The sequence below is a fragment of the Calonectris borealis genome, chromosome 11 (assembly GCF_964195595.1).
Source record: "Calonectris borealis chromosome 11, bCalBor7.hap1.2, whole genome shotgun sequence".
Lineage (NCBI taxonomy): Eukaryota > Metazoa > Chordata > Aves > Procellariiformes > Procellariidae > Calonectris > Calonectris borealis.
In genome coordinates, this window is record NC_134322.1 from 22986080 (window position 1) to 23001317 (window position 15238).

General features: G+C 46.5%; 1 long non-coding RNA gene across 2 annotated transcripts; it reads right to left on the reverse strand.

Annotated features, from left to right (window-relative positions):
- Nucleotides 1-5496: 5496 nt before the first annotated feature.
- Nucleotides 5497-14716, reverse strand: LOC142086886 (uncharacterized). 2 transcript variants are annotated; one of them, XR_012675267.1, is made up of 9 exons: nucleotides 14598-14716; nucleotides 11482-11600; nucleotides 10831-11099; nucleotides 9012-10160; nucleotides 8025-8113; nucleotides 7633-7814; nucleotides 6902-7187; nucleotides 6641-6763; nucleotides 5497-6553 (listed from the first exon to the last, which is right to left on the reverse strand). It is a non-coding gene; the product is annotated as an uncharacterized LOC142086886 (long non-coding RNA). The 2 variants fall into 2 exon arrangements; XR_012675266.1 differs by lacking the exons at nucleotides 6902-7187; nucleotides 11482-11600; nucleotides 14598-14716 and having other exon boundaries at nucleotides 9561-11313.
- Nucleotides 14717-15238: the final 522 nt, after the last annotated feature.

The window sequence follows — 15238 nt, forward strand, 5'->3', positions numbered from 1 at the left end:
AATCAGCAAGAATTTCAGTTATACCTCCTCGTAAGCAATGCAAAGCAAAACTTTTAAAATCCTGCAAATATAAAAATACTGCATGTTTAGAAAAGTTAGCTACAAACGTATCGGCATACATTTTATACACGAAATTATTTCCTTGCCAAACTAGTGATGGTACAAAAATTTGCTTTCAAACCCTACATCAAACTCAGGCTGAAGTTGCACAAGTTAAATGTTTTTATAGTTTGAAAGTAAAGGTTAAGGAACATATCATATTGCTCTTTGTGTAGTTTTCTTAAACTCCCACTCCATTTCCACTCACTCCTTATCACTCTCCTCCTCTTGGCAACGCAGCAAACACGCGTTAGGTGCCTACATAGTTTTCAGACTTCTCTGAGAATCTTTGGTTGAAGGTTAATGTCTTGCGAATCACAACATTTTATCATTAGGAATAACCAAATACTCTTCTTCATATAAAGAAAAATCTACAGTATGTAATTTCCTTACTTAAATTGCACGGATGAGTTAGTGGGAGGTAACAAAGCCAAGTGATTTTTTTTTTTTTTAAAAAAAGATTACAATTTTTGTTCACTGTTTTTCACTGTGATAAATATTAGGCATAGGTGTGTACACACATCTTACAATTTTTAAATTGAAATGTTATTTTATTAGGGTAGCTTCATAAGCAAGTCAAATAATTTTCTTAGATGACTAATAAAACAAATAAACATACGCTGCAAAAGCCATACGCAACTTAGGCACTTATAGCCAAGGACAGGCGACAATGCGTCACCACAACCCCAGGTATCTTGATTCCCAGATTATTAGAACAATAGTTCACCCTCGCAAGAAATATGCTCCAGCATCAACAGACATTTTCACTGTTGCCTATTTATACATGCGTATAAGCAGTGGTGCTGGCCTCCGCACATCACAGGAGCTATAGGCAATCAAACTGCTTCTATCAGATCATATGCAACACCCAGAATACACGTGGCTGACACATACCATGTTTATATCAAACAGGAATATCAACTGGAGACCTGTGCTTAACTGACTTGGGATGTAACTGAGACTTGAATATTTTCTACTCTATTTTTAACGTGCGATATATTTAGAAATAATCAAGAAGTGCACACAAAACAGAAACAAATTACGACCTTATGTTTCTAAGGAACGCAGATGATCTATGCTCCCATCTTCTTTAGCTTTCAATACACTACTCACACCCTAGAAGGAGCACCCTATAGAGCAGCACATACTGCACCAATGACCTGTAATCAACATGTTGCCAAAAAGACGTGTTCAGTTCTGGGAGTCTTGTGCAGCTTTCATGCCCACCAATTTCTAACTGCATTTGATTGCAGACTTCCAAAACTGCCAGTTTACCCTTCAACAACAAAATACGTATTGATTCCACGAACTGCAAGAATACCAGGGAGAGACAGAACAAATTTCCTGCTTCTGAATAATCTAATTGGCAATCTTAATGGTGTATACAGGTTATCACAGCTTTTCATTAAACATTAAAAGTGACACAAACTTCAATTTTATTCTTAATAATGCAATCTGGTATAGATCAAAGTTTTTATGTTAATCTCAAGTCAGTTTCAAACAGTGACAAGAGGCAGGATTTAGCTTAATTTGATGCTTGTTCCTTACTACTGATTTTTTTGGTTTTATTCCCTTAGCTATGTGAAATATTGTCCTAATTCCAAAATCAGTAGCTCATTTTACTCTATTTGCAAAGCAACCAACTAGACTAGGAAACACACTAACTGTTTACAGACACACAAATAAATGAAGTTATACAGTTTTTTCCTAAAATAATTCAGCTACACTCTTTTCTTCTTCAGAGAGGAATGACTAGCTATTTATAGATGGGATCAAATGTCACTCAAACATACACGGTTACATACAAAGAATATGGGCTTGCAAATCTGCAACTTTGCTCATTTATGTCATCTTACCAACACCAAAAGGCCAGCTTTTTTTTTTTTCCTCTCCTCCCCCCCCCCGCCCCCCGCGTTAAAAACTACTGTTCTGGACATAGCAAGCAGCACTTCAGTCTTGACAAGCAGAGCTGCAAGTCCCACAGCTAAACCTCCATCTGGACCTAGAAACTTGATGTTCCTCTGCCTCTCCGGCCCTTTACACCAACCTAACAAGACTCTTCCGAGCATGCTAAAGAGATCAAGCTTCACACAGAACACGGGGCAGAAGACGTCACTATCACCCTCGCGTCTCAAACACAAAGGGGACCGCTCTCATGCGTGACGTGGAACATCTGTACCTGACTCCCTCTCCTGCAAGCAGGAGGGATTTGAATGTCCCTCTCCCACCTGCCAAATATGAAAGTACGTGGAACACCCTCTATTTAAGAAAAAATAATAATAATAATCAGATGGGAAATAGTGTGAATTAAGATGAAGTTCCTCCACTATACATGAAGTATCTCATCTTCATTGAGACAAAGAATCAAGAAAGCCTCTCTCTCCTACTCCCTCCCTCTAAATAACTGCTACAAACACCCTCAGGGTTAGGGAAAGCCGGGCTAGTGGTCCTTACCACGGATGGAACAGGACAGTACCCATCGCTATGGCATAAAAGCACTTTCCAGAAAAGAGAAAGAGGACAGAGTAGGGGTTCACCACAACTTCCAAGATTTCCACAATGATGCTTCTAAATTCCCACTCCAACAAACAGTCAGTTTCAACTAAGTTTTTATTTTGCATGTTTCAGCACATCACTCCCCCTTTGCTGACTTAATTCACATATTTGGCTTCAACAGATAAAACTTCACCTATCAATTTTATTTCCTCAAACCATAAAGGATTTTTTTAAAGTAGCAAAGAGCAACCAACATGACTGTAACTACAGTGAGCTGTCAGTAGAGCAGTAAATACTGAAAAAGCATCGTCACATGGTAAGATTTTACACATCAAAAAAGTAACTTATCTATTACACATACTCTGTAGATTTTTGAATCCAAATATAATATTTTTCAAAAGAAAAAAAGAAAAAATATCTGCTTCAAAGCTGGAATCTGCAAAGCTTGTACTGCATAAGAGGATAAATAAATATATCCCCTGTCAACAGAAATCAGCATACATGGTTACATCACTAGTATCTTAGCTGAGAACTACCATGGATGTTTCTGCCAAATGTGATTTGAAACATGACAATTACACCATTTAACACCAGTTTAACCATTCTCACTCTTACAAGTTGCTAAAAACCACTCACTTGACCAGCAGTTTCTTCCAAATTCCACTCACACAGAGCTTTCTTTTAACATAGCAGGATTCAATCTACAGAGGAGTATTTAAAAAAAATCCCAGCATTCAACATTCAAGCCCAGATTTTTTTTCAAGCTTTCTACTAGCTTGTTGCTGACGAGGAGAATTAAAAAAAGTTACTTTTTAAAGCCAACATTTTTCAAAACGAGCAGATAACTAGGGCAAAACTAGGGAGCCTTCTACGGCATTAACGGCCTTTTGCAAGGGCCTCTTTAGAAAGCCTTCTCGTACGCACACCACGCTTCATCTGGATGAGATTACGTTTTTCGTAGCCTATAAAGAACCAGGATTCAATAATGGATCATTAAAGGTAACAATAGTAAAAGGTGTGAGAACTACGGCGGCTGAAATGCTGCCAGATCGCTCATTTCCAGGCTACTGCGGCACAGTTTTCAGGCAAGTTCCCCTCTCTCCACAGGTTGTCTGTCATCTCCTCTCCGGTAAGGAGTCCCTACCGGTTCCAGTAACGCTCGCCGGGTCTTCCGGCTCGGACAGAGCCCGCTGGCGCCCCGACTCATTTCACGCGTGCTCCTGCCCACAGACAGCGGGCACGCCACGAAGCACAGGTGATTCGCTGAAGCGTCTACGCTGCAGAAAGGGGATTCAGGTGTCTCTCGTTTCCCTCCCCGCGCCAGGCGCTGGCGGGGATGACCGCCCGCTTACGGAGGTGTGCAGTGGCCTCTGCTGGCGCGCGCACCGCCGCCGACACCGTCCCGCTCGCACAAGCGGAGCGGACCTCCGCGGCACCGGGAGCCGCGCCGCGGGCAGCGGCCGCCGCTCTCCCCTCTCGGGCCGCCCCGGGCTGCCGGCACCGCCGCGCTGAGGGCGCCCGTTGCCCCCCCCCCACCCCCGGCGGCTCCCGCGGCCCCCGGGGGCCACGCGCCCGCCGCGCCGCGCGCCCCCTCAGCCGCTCCCTCACACCCCCGGGCCCGCCGCACCCCCCTTCCCCGCGACGCCGCCGCCCCCTCGGCGCCCGCCGGCCCCCGCCGCCGCCGCTGTCAGGGTCTCGCCCGGCTCCCTACCTGTGAGGAGGCTCTGGGAGCCGCTCCGAGCGGCGGCGCCGGCCGGGTCCGGCTGCCCGAGGAGAAGGGCGATCCAGAGGGAGCCGAGGAGCCGCCGGGCTCTCCCCGCCGCCATCTCTCCGCTCCCCGCGCCCGGCAGCCGGGCACCCAGCGCCAGCCCCTCCCCCGGGGGGCTCCTCCTGCCTGCCTGCCTGCCGGCCGGGGCGCGCTCCCCGCTCGTCCGCCGCCGGGCTGCGCCCCTGCGGCACCCCGAGGAGGCGGCCCTCAGCCAGGCGGCGGGGCTCGCGCAGCCGCCCCGGAGAGCGGCCAGCGAGGAGGGCGGGCGGGAGCGGCCGGGCTCACTCCATCGCGGGCCGGTCCCAGCGCCGGGCTCCGCGGCTCCCTCGCACGGAGCCAGAGGGGCGCTCGCCGCGCGCTCCTCCCCTCGCTCCCTCCCGCCCCCACCCACACCCCCCCCCGGCCCGCCCCTCCCCGCGCGCATGCGCCCGCGCGCTCCTCCCCTCCCCCCCGCCCGCCGCTGCCGGGGAGACGGCGGCGCACGCGCTCCCTCCCGCCGCCGACCCCCGCGCCAGGTGTGCGCGCGCCCGGCCGCCCGCCACCGCGCCTGCGCGCCAGCCTGCGCGGCGCCCCCGCCCGCAGGGGGAGGGCGGCGGGAGGCGGGAGCGGGGGGGCGGGCCGCGCCGCGCGCCCCCGGCCCTGAGGGGAGCGCCGCGGCGGGAGAGGGGGCGGCTCGGCGGCGCGGCCCCGCGGGACACGGGCCCGGCCCCGCGCTCCGGCAGCGCCCGCCGGCACCTCGCTCGTCCCGCCAGCGTCGCCGGCGGCCGCGGTGGGAGCGGAGCAGTGAAGTTCCTGTCTCAGTAAAATAAACTTACTTTCCCCCCTCTGACCCGAAGCCCAGCGTGGCTGCAAAAGCTGCACGTGTCGCATGCGCGAAGACGCGCAAAAAAACAAACTGCAAAGCGGCACTGGGTTACCCTGGCGCTTGGGGAGCCGGAGGAGCAGCTGCGGAGCAGGGAGCCGTTGCGCGGTGTGCCGGGCGATGCGGCCCTCCCGCCTCCGGAGCTGCTGCCAGAAGAAAAACCTCTGGCTAGTCTCGTAAAAATAGCTTGCAGAAACTTGCTTTCTTGGGGGGGGATCGCTGCTGCTCAATTTGGGATGTCGGCTTTCGCAATACGCCTGTTTCTCAACAAACCAAAGGATAAATAAATGCGAAGAAAAGACCAAACATACTTTGAAAAGGCAAATGAAATGTGTTTTCATCCTCCTGGGGGTAATTAGTTTTATACAGCATTTGCCAGTCAAATCCAAATCATTTGAATGCTGCATCGTTACCAGCCAGTTTTAGTCTTACTGTTGGATCCCGTATCCTTACAAAGGACACAATAAGAGCTATAAATATACATTCCTCCTTCATTAATCATATGAAGTGTACCCTTATATTTTTTCCATCTCAGCTTGTTGCCCACTAAATTACATTTTTACAATGTGCACGCTACCCTTGCTCATTTTATTATTGACTAATTGAATCGTCTCTTTCAGTACATAAATTATGTAGTACCAGGGCTCAAGAAGTGGTAACTGTGAGATAACCGTACCCCTGGGGCACTGCAAGATGTGAAACACGGGTACATCCCCCTGAAATGTGTGTTTGTTTTGCAAAATATTTTAAAACTAGTTCAAAATAATTTGTTCCAGAAAGAAACAGGCTTTTACGCTGGTAGTGACACTCCTGCTAAGGAACTGAGGACTAATTTCAGGAAAGTTTACCTTGATAACCTCTGTGCATTGTGTCGAGGGTGTCCCTCTTCTTGCAGGCACCTCTATATTCCCGTGAAATTACCCCTGATCCAGCAGGATTTGCAGATTTGTTTATTTAGAGGCTTTTCGGCGAGGCAGACGCTGACACATTTTGCAGTGCACCAAAACGGAGGTGTGCATTTTGCTGTACATACGGATGCAGAGATGGGCACGACTAATTAAACGTTGACGTGACTAGAAAGTATCAGCTAATACAGATGTCTGACGTCTTTCTCATTGTGAAACTTGCTTCATTATTTTATAATTTTGTTCGGTGTTTCTGTCAGGAAACAGGGGTTTTGTCCTCCACTAAAAACATCCTGGAGCATTTTCACAATGATGAGTAATTACCTCCTCAGAAGGATTTTGGGTTTCTCCATATTACGCTTGCCGAGTTACGCTGATATCTGATATGCCAGAAGGATTACCAGGAACGAACTGTAATTTATACTGAAAATGGAAGCACTGATTAAAAGGCAGGATTGGTAGTATAACTCCTATTAAAGCTGGTTAGTAATTCCCATCATAAAATCCTACCTTCAGTCACTTTTAATAGTGCCAGGCTAACCACCGTGCTGAAATTTAAGCATCTTAAGTTCATACCTCAGGTTAAATTATAAACATTTCTTCTTTCGTTCCTTCTGTTGGGGATTTTCGAGCCTGAAAACGAGAATGGTCACTTTGTCAGAGGTGTTCCCTCAAAACCCGCCATGAAAAACCCTACTAAAAATCCCGTTTACGCTCGGCGGGGGCTTACCAGCGCTTTGCAGCGCGGTTCCCCAGCGGTTCCGTGCTCACCCAGCACGTCACAGCCCAAGGCTGTGGGAGTCGGAGCTGGACCTGCAGTTCCAGTTCCCGGCTGCTCTGGACCATGCCAAGTCTGAAGGTAGGAAGGGCGAGCGGGGAACCTGTCCTTCCAGTCCTCTCGGGAAACGCGGAGCGGGAAGCTCCTTGAATAACACGCGGTGGGGACGAGAACTGGATCTGGGACGAGTAAGCTGGCAGGAACAAAGGGACTGGAGAAAGACAGGTTCTCCGGGGCGGTGAAAGGGAACTGGGAGTTGGAAGGGGAAACTGGGTCTGTCTGGAGGGAAGGATAAAGCGAAGCTCATAAGCAAGAGTCTGGAAGCCAGCCTGCTGGGAGACTTAAAAACAAACTGGGAATAGGAGAAAATTGCTGGGAGAAGGACGTGCAATCCGGAGGGCAAGGGCTATCAAGACCAGTACAAGACCAGTACGTTATCTGGCTAAGGGCTGAAGGAAAATTTGCTGGGCAAAAGGGCTCAGACAGGAGAGCGGGAGCGGGGCGAGGGAGGAGGACGTGCGACGCCGAGGCTGGGTGTGGGATGCAGCAAGGGCGACGGGAAGAGGGAATTCACTAGAGACAGGGATGTAGAAATGGGAATGACAGAGACTGAGGAAGGGAGGCAGAGCAGAAAAGTGAGGATTTAGGAACGGGAATGAAGACCACCTGGAAAACCATCATGTCTCTACTGGCATCAAGTATCTGAAATACAGCAGGAACGTACCTCGTCCCCTTCGAGTGCTGGACCGCATGCAAACCATTACATTCCGCATATAGGATAAGTCTCCACGTTGCTGATGGCCTGCATCGATGTTGTCCTGGTTCCGGCTGGGACAGAGTTGATGTTCTCCCAGTAGCTGGGGGGCCAACACAGGATTAAATTGCTGGGGTTTTTTTAGGTTATCTCTAAATGGAGGAGAAATACACATGTATTAAAACAACAGTGGTTAGGCTGCAAAGTAAAACACTCCCAAGCTATGAAATACCAGAATGAAGGCTGCCAGTGCAAAAGGATAAGCCTGACAGACACTGAGCCAAGGTCAAGGAACCAAGGTAAGTGCCTGAACACCTTCCACTTAATTTACTATAAAAATCAGATGTAGGTATTTTATGTACCTTGCTAGGAACTGTGGGGAAAGCAAGCACGGCGCTGTGGCCACGGTGGGTGACTGCTGCTCCAGGAAAGGGCTTCAGCCTCAGGACTCCTACGGGATGCAAAGCACAGTGCTTAAAACAGAGACTTCACAGTGATGCACTAATTGTGCAGTCTTCACTTCCTAGGTGCCTGATTTGACATTTTGAAGTCTGTTTTGCAGAAGTGAAGAGCACTTGCAGATATATCTGCAGTAAATGAGAATTTATTCAACCTTTGACTAAATTAGATGCTTTGCCATGTTATATTTTCTGACAAAATCAGGCCTGAGTATTTCTAATTGGATATCTAAAATTAAAAGATATTTTTTACTATTCTGTCTGCATGTCTAAGTTCCTCATCTGTAAAATAAGGGTAACACCAGTTCTCGCAACAGTGTTGAGAAAATGAATTGGAGTTTGTGAAGCACTTGGATACCATAGTGATGAGTACCATGGAAAAGCCCAGGAGGAAATGAATAAATCTGTCTTCAGAACAGTATTTGAATAGTGTGCAGTAAATAAAGCATGGGCCACATCGTGAACAGCGAGGAGAAAATAAAATTATTACTTAGTGAGCACAGTCTATTCTGTACAATGAGTGAGGCCGAGAACCTGTCGAAAGAACAGCATGTGATCTAATTACAATTAAATAGTGTATCATAATGCAAATGCACAAAAGGGACAAATTACAGTTGCACAGGCCACCTTAATGTCGGCATTTCTAAACTTTTAAACTCTTGAATTAAAAAAAAAACACCTTTAGGCTGCAAACGTGTAATATATGTGTATAAATTATTCCCTCACCCTTTAATACTTGGAGACAATATATTTACCTCATCTACCTCAGCCACTGCTACACGGTTGAGTGGAAAAGGTGTTTTTCTCCTCTTGGAGATATCTCAGCCTTACAGCCAAGATTTAATGCTGTCATTCACCCTGACGTTGTACAGTTTTAAATTAAAAATTTACCTTCTTTGGGAGTCTGTGCATGATCATCGGAGACAGACAGTGTTCTCCAGAGAGGGATCCAGAGGAGGACCTTAATTTCAGTGATTAAAATTTTGTCTTTTGCTTGAGGTGCTTCATATTTCAAACCAGCCAACTGTTTTTTGGTGCAGAAGCAAGGTTATGGAACAACGACAACTTCACTGATCTTTTGTGACTCCTCAGTCCCGAGGCTAGCACTGAGCCTTTCTGACTCCTGCTGAGACTTGGAGCCGCTTCAGAGCTGCTGTAAATTGCACTGGGTTATCTGTTGCCCACAAGAAGGGTGATGAAATTAGGATTCGGCTGTTCAGTGGCACTCTGGTTGTGTCCATTTTTCTGATCATGATTTCTCTATTGCTTAGCAGGATGTGAGGTGACACTGAATCATTACACCAATTTATTGTTATCCAAAGAATTTTTCATTACCGGGCGTCCTCTAGCAGCTGGTTAAGGCAATTTTGGGATAAGAAGGGGCTGCAGCACAAAGACCTGGCTCATTAAGTTTAAGACTTACAGCTATGAGATACTCACCTTCAGTTTAATCTGCTGTGCTGCCTCCCTTGGGTACGAGGCATCAGCTACATCCACAGACGACTTCTGGCAATGATGACCCGTCTGATTATTCCTGCATAGGTCTCCATACTGATTCCAGCGCCATAGTGCCCAGCGAGGTATGCTGTCTTTCATCATTCAGTAGGGGCTAGATTTTTTTTTTTTCTTCATATTTATTGGTCACAGATGTGGTTTTGCAAACTACTCTGAGGTTAAAAGTCATCCTCCTGACTTTGCAGAGCAAATTCTAGGTTAGCAGGCCATTTGCCAGAAACCCTCTAACCCCAGCACATATTTATGTCATTCCTGATGTCAACAGCTACACAATTCCAACTCCTCACTGGAGTTAGGGAGGGTCATAAATGGAGGCAGACCTTCCAATAACGAAGGTTAGTTCCCTGGGAAGTTTGAGAGGAAGATGGAGCTCCTTCGCTTGAGTCAGTGTTTAAGAGTCTGAAATACGAGCAGAGCAGTTGGTGTGAAATGCTTTTAACAGCTTCAGTTGCTGAGCGGAGGGAGCTGTTGATGTCTAATCCTATGTTTGTTTATTCAGGGATTTCAGATGTAGATAGAGGGAACCTAGAATCCAAAATGCAGGGTTTACCGAATCCAATCCACACTTGAAAGGAAAAGAATAATTTATTTGTTATTGGAGTGTGCATAATGATGTGGGATGTGGCTGTCTGGGCATTCAGGAGGAGAGAAATCCAGGTAATCCCCAAGGGGAAAGCCTGGTGTTATTACAGTCAATGGGATTTTTGCCATCCATTTAACCAGAGAGAGATTTCATCTCTGGAAGCCTGTCATGGGATGACACTGTGCCACAGGCATTCACAATGTTATCAATGACACGTAGTTTGGTATTTTTTGCTCTGTTTTGATGGTTGTCATATAGTCTTTGTTCTCAGGTGAGATCATTACTGGAGACACACTGAAAATTGAGTCTCCGTTCTTCTTCCCCCCTAGCAATGCCCTCACTTTTCCAGTGTCCCGCTTCTCACTGAGGTACTGTAACTCCTCTTCGGACTGAAAGACCTTTTGCACACCCAGTAGGAGAAGAGACAGATGGTCCATGCCCTCTCGTGTGAGCAGGATCAGCCTCCTCTGCAGCTTAAAAACCACATAAGCCAGACGAGGATTCCAGGTGGTGTTTATCCCAAAGCGTTTCCAACAATCCCACAAGAATGTTAATTACTGACACCAACAATCTTGTTCTCATTCATATAATGGGAGTGCCTAAAGGCCTCACCTGAGGTTGGGTCCTATTGTATTGGACGCGGTAGATCACACAATAAAAGCAAGTCCCTTCCCCAGAGAGGTGGTAGTCTAGAAGGTTAGCCTGGCGGGAAGTTAGAAGGAAAGCAGAACCGCGGAAGGTGGTGTGAGTCATCAAAGGTAGCGCAGCAGCTCCACATCTCACATCTCCCGAGTCCTGGTGCTTCAGTGCTATGTAAACACTATCACATTTTCTCCTGGTGTCTGTGCCAGCCAAGGCGGGGGAAGTGAGACTGCAGCAGTCTGAGAGCAATTCAAAAGAGAGAGGAAAAAAGTGGAGAGGAGAAAGGCTAAAAACAAAAGGAAGAGAATTGATACTTAGCACATAGAAACAGTCATTTGCCTCTGGGCTTGGGAAATCAAAGAAACAGTCTTAGATCAGCAACAGAGGATGCCTGGAAAATATACAGTCCATGGCTCCTGGCGATCTCCGCACGCTTTCCAGATACTAATTAAACCTCACCTCTGCCCAGTGTGGAAAGTTACTAACAGCACTTTTTTTTTGGTTACCTGATAGATACAGCTGATGTGTTGGGTCATACGGCTGGAATCCTTTGTTCCCCTCCTTCCTGGCACCTGACAGTTGCTCCCCATTTCCCCCCCCCCCACAGCCCATGCACCCTACACTCAAATGACAGGGGAGGCTCAGGCACGCTTCCCGGTGGCTGCGCAGCACTGTCGTCTCTCTCCAGCTCTGGGACCCATCCGCTGGTCAGGGGGCTGATCGGCTGTGTTTGTGCAGTCCTGGAAGTGGAAGGAAAAAGCCACGGTATCGGCATGAGATACAAATGGATCAGCCGGAGTTAGATGAGCAAGTCTCATTCATAAAACTTGAGACTAGATAGACTCGACTGCTGTGTCAACAACTCCCATAAGCGTCCCGTGCTGCTGGCAGCAGTCATGGCTGGCTTGTATCTCAGACTGCTACTTTAGGTGTTTTAAACTGGATACACATATATAATGATTCCAGGAGCCCCTGCTTGAAAACAGTGGCTTAAGTATCCCCCTGTTTTAAATGGCAGAAACTGGAGGAACAGGGAAGTTTTAGAACCTTGTGACAGAATAGTAAATATGAACAAAATTACCTTAGACCACTAATTTAACAGTTCAAAAACAGTCGCACCCATCATTACTATGATGTAGTGAAGACAGGGGGGATGATCTGCAGGAACGGGAAAGAATACTGACATTAGACAATAGGTCGGGATACGGACGGAGTCCTGTTTGCTGTCATGAGCAACTATCTTGTTCATACACTTCTCAGGCAGCCCTTTAAAGTTAGAGTTTTGGGTCTGCTTCTTCCTACTGGAATGCTCCTCAAAACCTCATCACCCTTTCAAGTGCTGTGAAGGAATTTCCTCTAAATATAATGGATTTTTCATGGAAGAGATACTAGACTTCTTCATTTTTGCTATGTCATCTGAAAAAGGAACAAGCTCAAACAGTTGTAAAATTCAACCTTTCAGAACAGACCTTCAGGTTCATATATCAGATGCTTTGAAGACCTTACTATGCACTTTTAGACATAAATTTATCTATGCATAAAAGTGCAGAGACCTAATTTGACTCTATCCAGTAAGTTAAACATCTTGATACCAATGCCATAAAGCAGTAGATCCAAGACCTCATTTTAGACACGGTTTCCACTCCCCAAGCGCATAAGTTGCCACTGAAGATGCCTGTAGTCCTGGAGGACTTGTCTTTTGCCAGTGACCTCCTGCCACATGATCTGTGCGCCATGATCACGGTGTCTCTCAAAGCACCCTCCTGCCAAGAAAGGCAGGGGGTCATGCTGCAGCACGGGGGCACGCTGCGAAAGTCCGAACAAGACCTCGGTTACGTAGTTCTCAGAGGAGAGCGTGGAGGTCTCTCTCCAGAGAGCAACAACAGTGATACAGCCCTGATTTGCTAAGGAGAGAAACGAGCTTCTGCTCCCAGCAGTTTCTAGTTTGAAAGCAGAGCTACGCCTTGAATCGTTCTGCATAGATTTTATTTTTAAATCCTTTCTAGCCTCTTGCAAATTTTAAGCATCTCTCAAACCAGGGCAAATATGCCAAGATTTCTTCCTAGTTTTCAGCAGTCCAACTTCTTACCCCCATTAGTGCTGCCTGAATCTTTCTCAGATGCAGAACTGAGCCATTTGGAGACACAAGGACAGTTTAAAACGAAAAGAATACATTTCGTGCTGAGGAATGGTACTACACTGACAGCTCTAGCAGATAAAACGTGGGTAGCCTTCAAATAGGTAAAGTGTTTTACTCGCTAAAGCTGTCAATCCGGCACTTTTTCACACACACCAATTTTACTTTCTTTTTTTGTTTAAACATCCCTTCAGGGCAATGGTTCTGGAAAAAAAACACCATTCTGCCACCTTTCCATGCTCCTCCCAGGAGGCCGGTGATCAAAGCCAGGAGAGCAAAACATGCAGCTCCGATGGGATATGAAATGCGGGTGATCATGCTGTGAACCCTTGTATCTTCTTGACAGGTACGCTGCACATAAAGCACATCAGGATCTATACGTCTGCTGTCACGATGTGGTTTTACCACATATTTTTATTTCCTTAGTACCTGAATGGCAGCTTTAGAAACCAAATTACAGTCTGAGTGCCACAGGCTGCAGCCCCCTGACTGAGCCACTAAATCAGACTAATTGAAACAACAAATATGCCTGAATAGCAGTTCCTTAAGAAAATGTTGCCCTTACGCCGCTTTTACTTCTAACATAACTTGACTGGACTTATTGACTGCTTGGTATTTCTGCTACTGCATTTGAAGTTTATTGATCCTAAGAAGTATGAAATGAGTTTCAAAGAGGTCAGAATGTGACTTTGTGTCCAAGTGAGACACAAAGACATTCAGAGATACTAAATGGAGCAGAGGGAACTGCAGAAAACTGAAGGTTGCTAGTTCATACCGACAGAGATCAGCGGTTTTTTTGAACATCACTCCCCAGTGAGCAGCCTGGCCCAAAAAGAGGTGAAGGTGCTTATCCACCTTCTATGAACAGGTACCACCACACTGTAAATGTTGCCCAGGCTGTTGCTCCATCTACTTCCCCCTCCAGTAATACACATTTTTGGGGGGATGCTCTTAGAAGGACCAAAGGCTGAAATGGCATATCCTCCTTCAGTGTACATGCTGGCAGCGAAATCTGGGAGGAAAATACCCTTATGCTATACAGGCAATGGACAATTTGCGTAAAAGCAAGATGCTTTCACATTTCCAAAGGAATTCAGCTAAAAAGGATCACTACCAAAAACTGGAGAGAATTTAGATGTTTGGAACAAATTTACATTGCTAAAAATGGGGACCTGGTAGAGAAAGAGGTTAAGGCTATCAAAAGTACCCTTCATTTCTGAAAGTACAGAAGTGTATGTATTCAACAAGAAATTCATTTCTCAAAAAGACTCTCATTCCATGTTCAAAAGCCTACAGTGAGGGCTGAGAAGAAATTGAGGTTTATGGCTATATCATCTGGAATGAACATTTACATTCTATGAAGAAAAGAAATGGCATTTTTCGGATGCGAGCCCTCTGAGGCAGGTAACAAATAAGATATATTTGACAGAGGAAGAAAAGCTTTCTCACAAATCTAATGTTTTTCTAGCCCCAAATAGCTGCAATCTGCCTCTAAAACCCTCTTTCAGGCTGATGCTTGCTTCACAATCTGTTAGCTTTGTCTAAACCATCCTCTCAAATGGTAGTCCAGCTTTTTCCTTCTGACCTCTCGCCCACTCACCAGATATCAGGTGGCACTCATCTGGTCCTTCTGGGGTTGTCCTCGCAGTATCTGCAGTGAGCCACTACTTCTCAGGCTGCCAGGTCATTCTAGGAAGTACTACTTTTGGAGAAGGCAGCCTAGGGGAAGACAAGGAGCAGTATTACTGACATGCTTTTGATGTTTACTGCCACTATTGCTGTTAATGTATGTTTTTACTAAAGAGCAGAACTCATGTATTATGCTTAGCTTAAAAAGAAAGCTGTAAAAAAGCACCAGCGAAAGACACCAGGAAGAAAAAACCTCACATAACTCTCCTATTCTCTTATTCTCTTTTTTTTTTTTAAGCATCCAATTTCTGGCAAATGTAGTAGTCCACGGGGTATGGTCCCTCCAGAAGACTCCCGAAGAAGCACATGCTGTGCGCAGGCTCCTGCTGCAGGAAGCGAGCAGTGAGAACTCTGACAAATGAGCGAGGCAAATACCTCACTGTGAGCAATTTCCAAACCAGAAAGATGACGAAGTTAGTCTTCTGCCTGGCTACAGTCAGTTCTGACGCATGAAAGGTTTTACTAATTTTCAGCTGACACAGGTGAATGATGCCTACCATACTAGGAGGGACAAATCTAAGAAATCTTGCACTTCACCTAAAAATGGCAGAT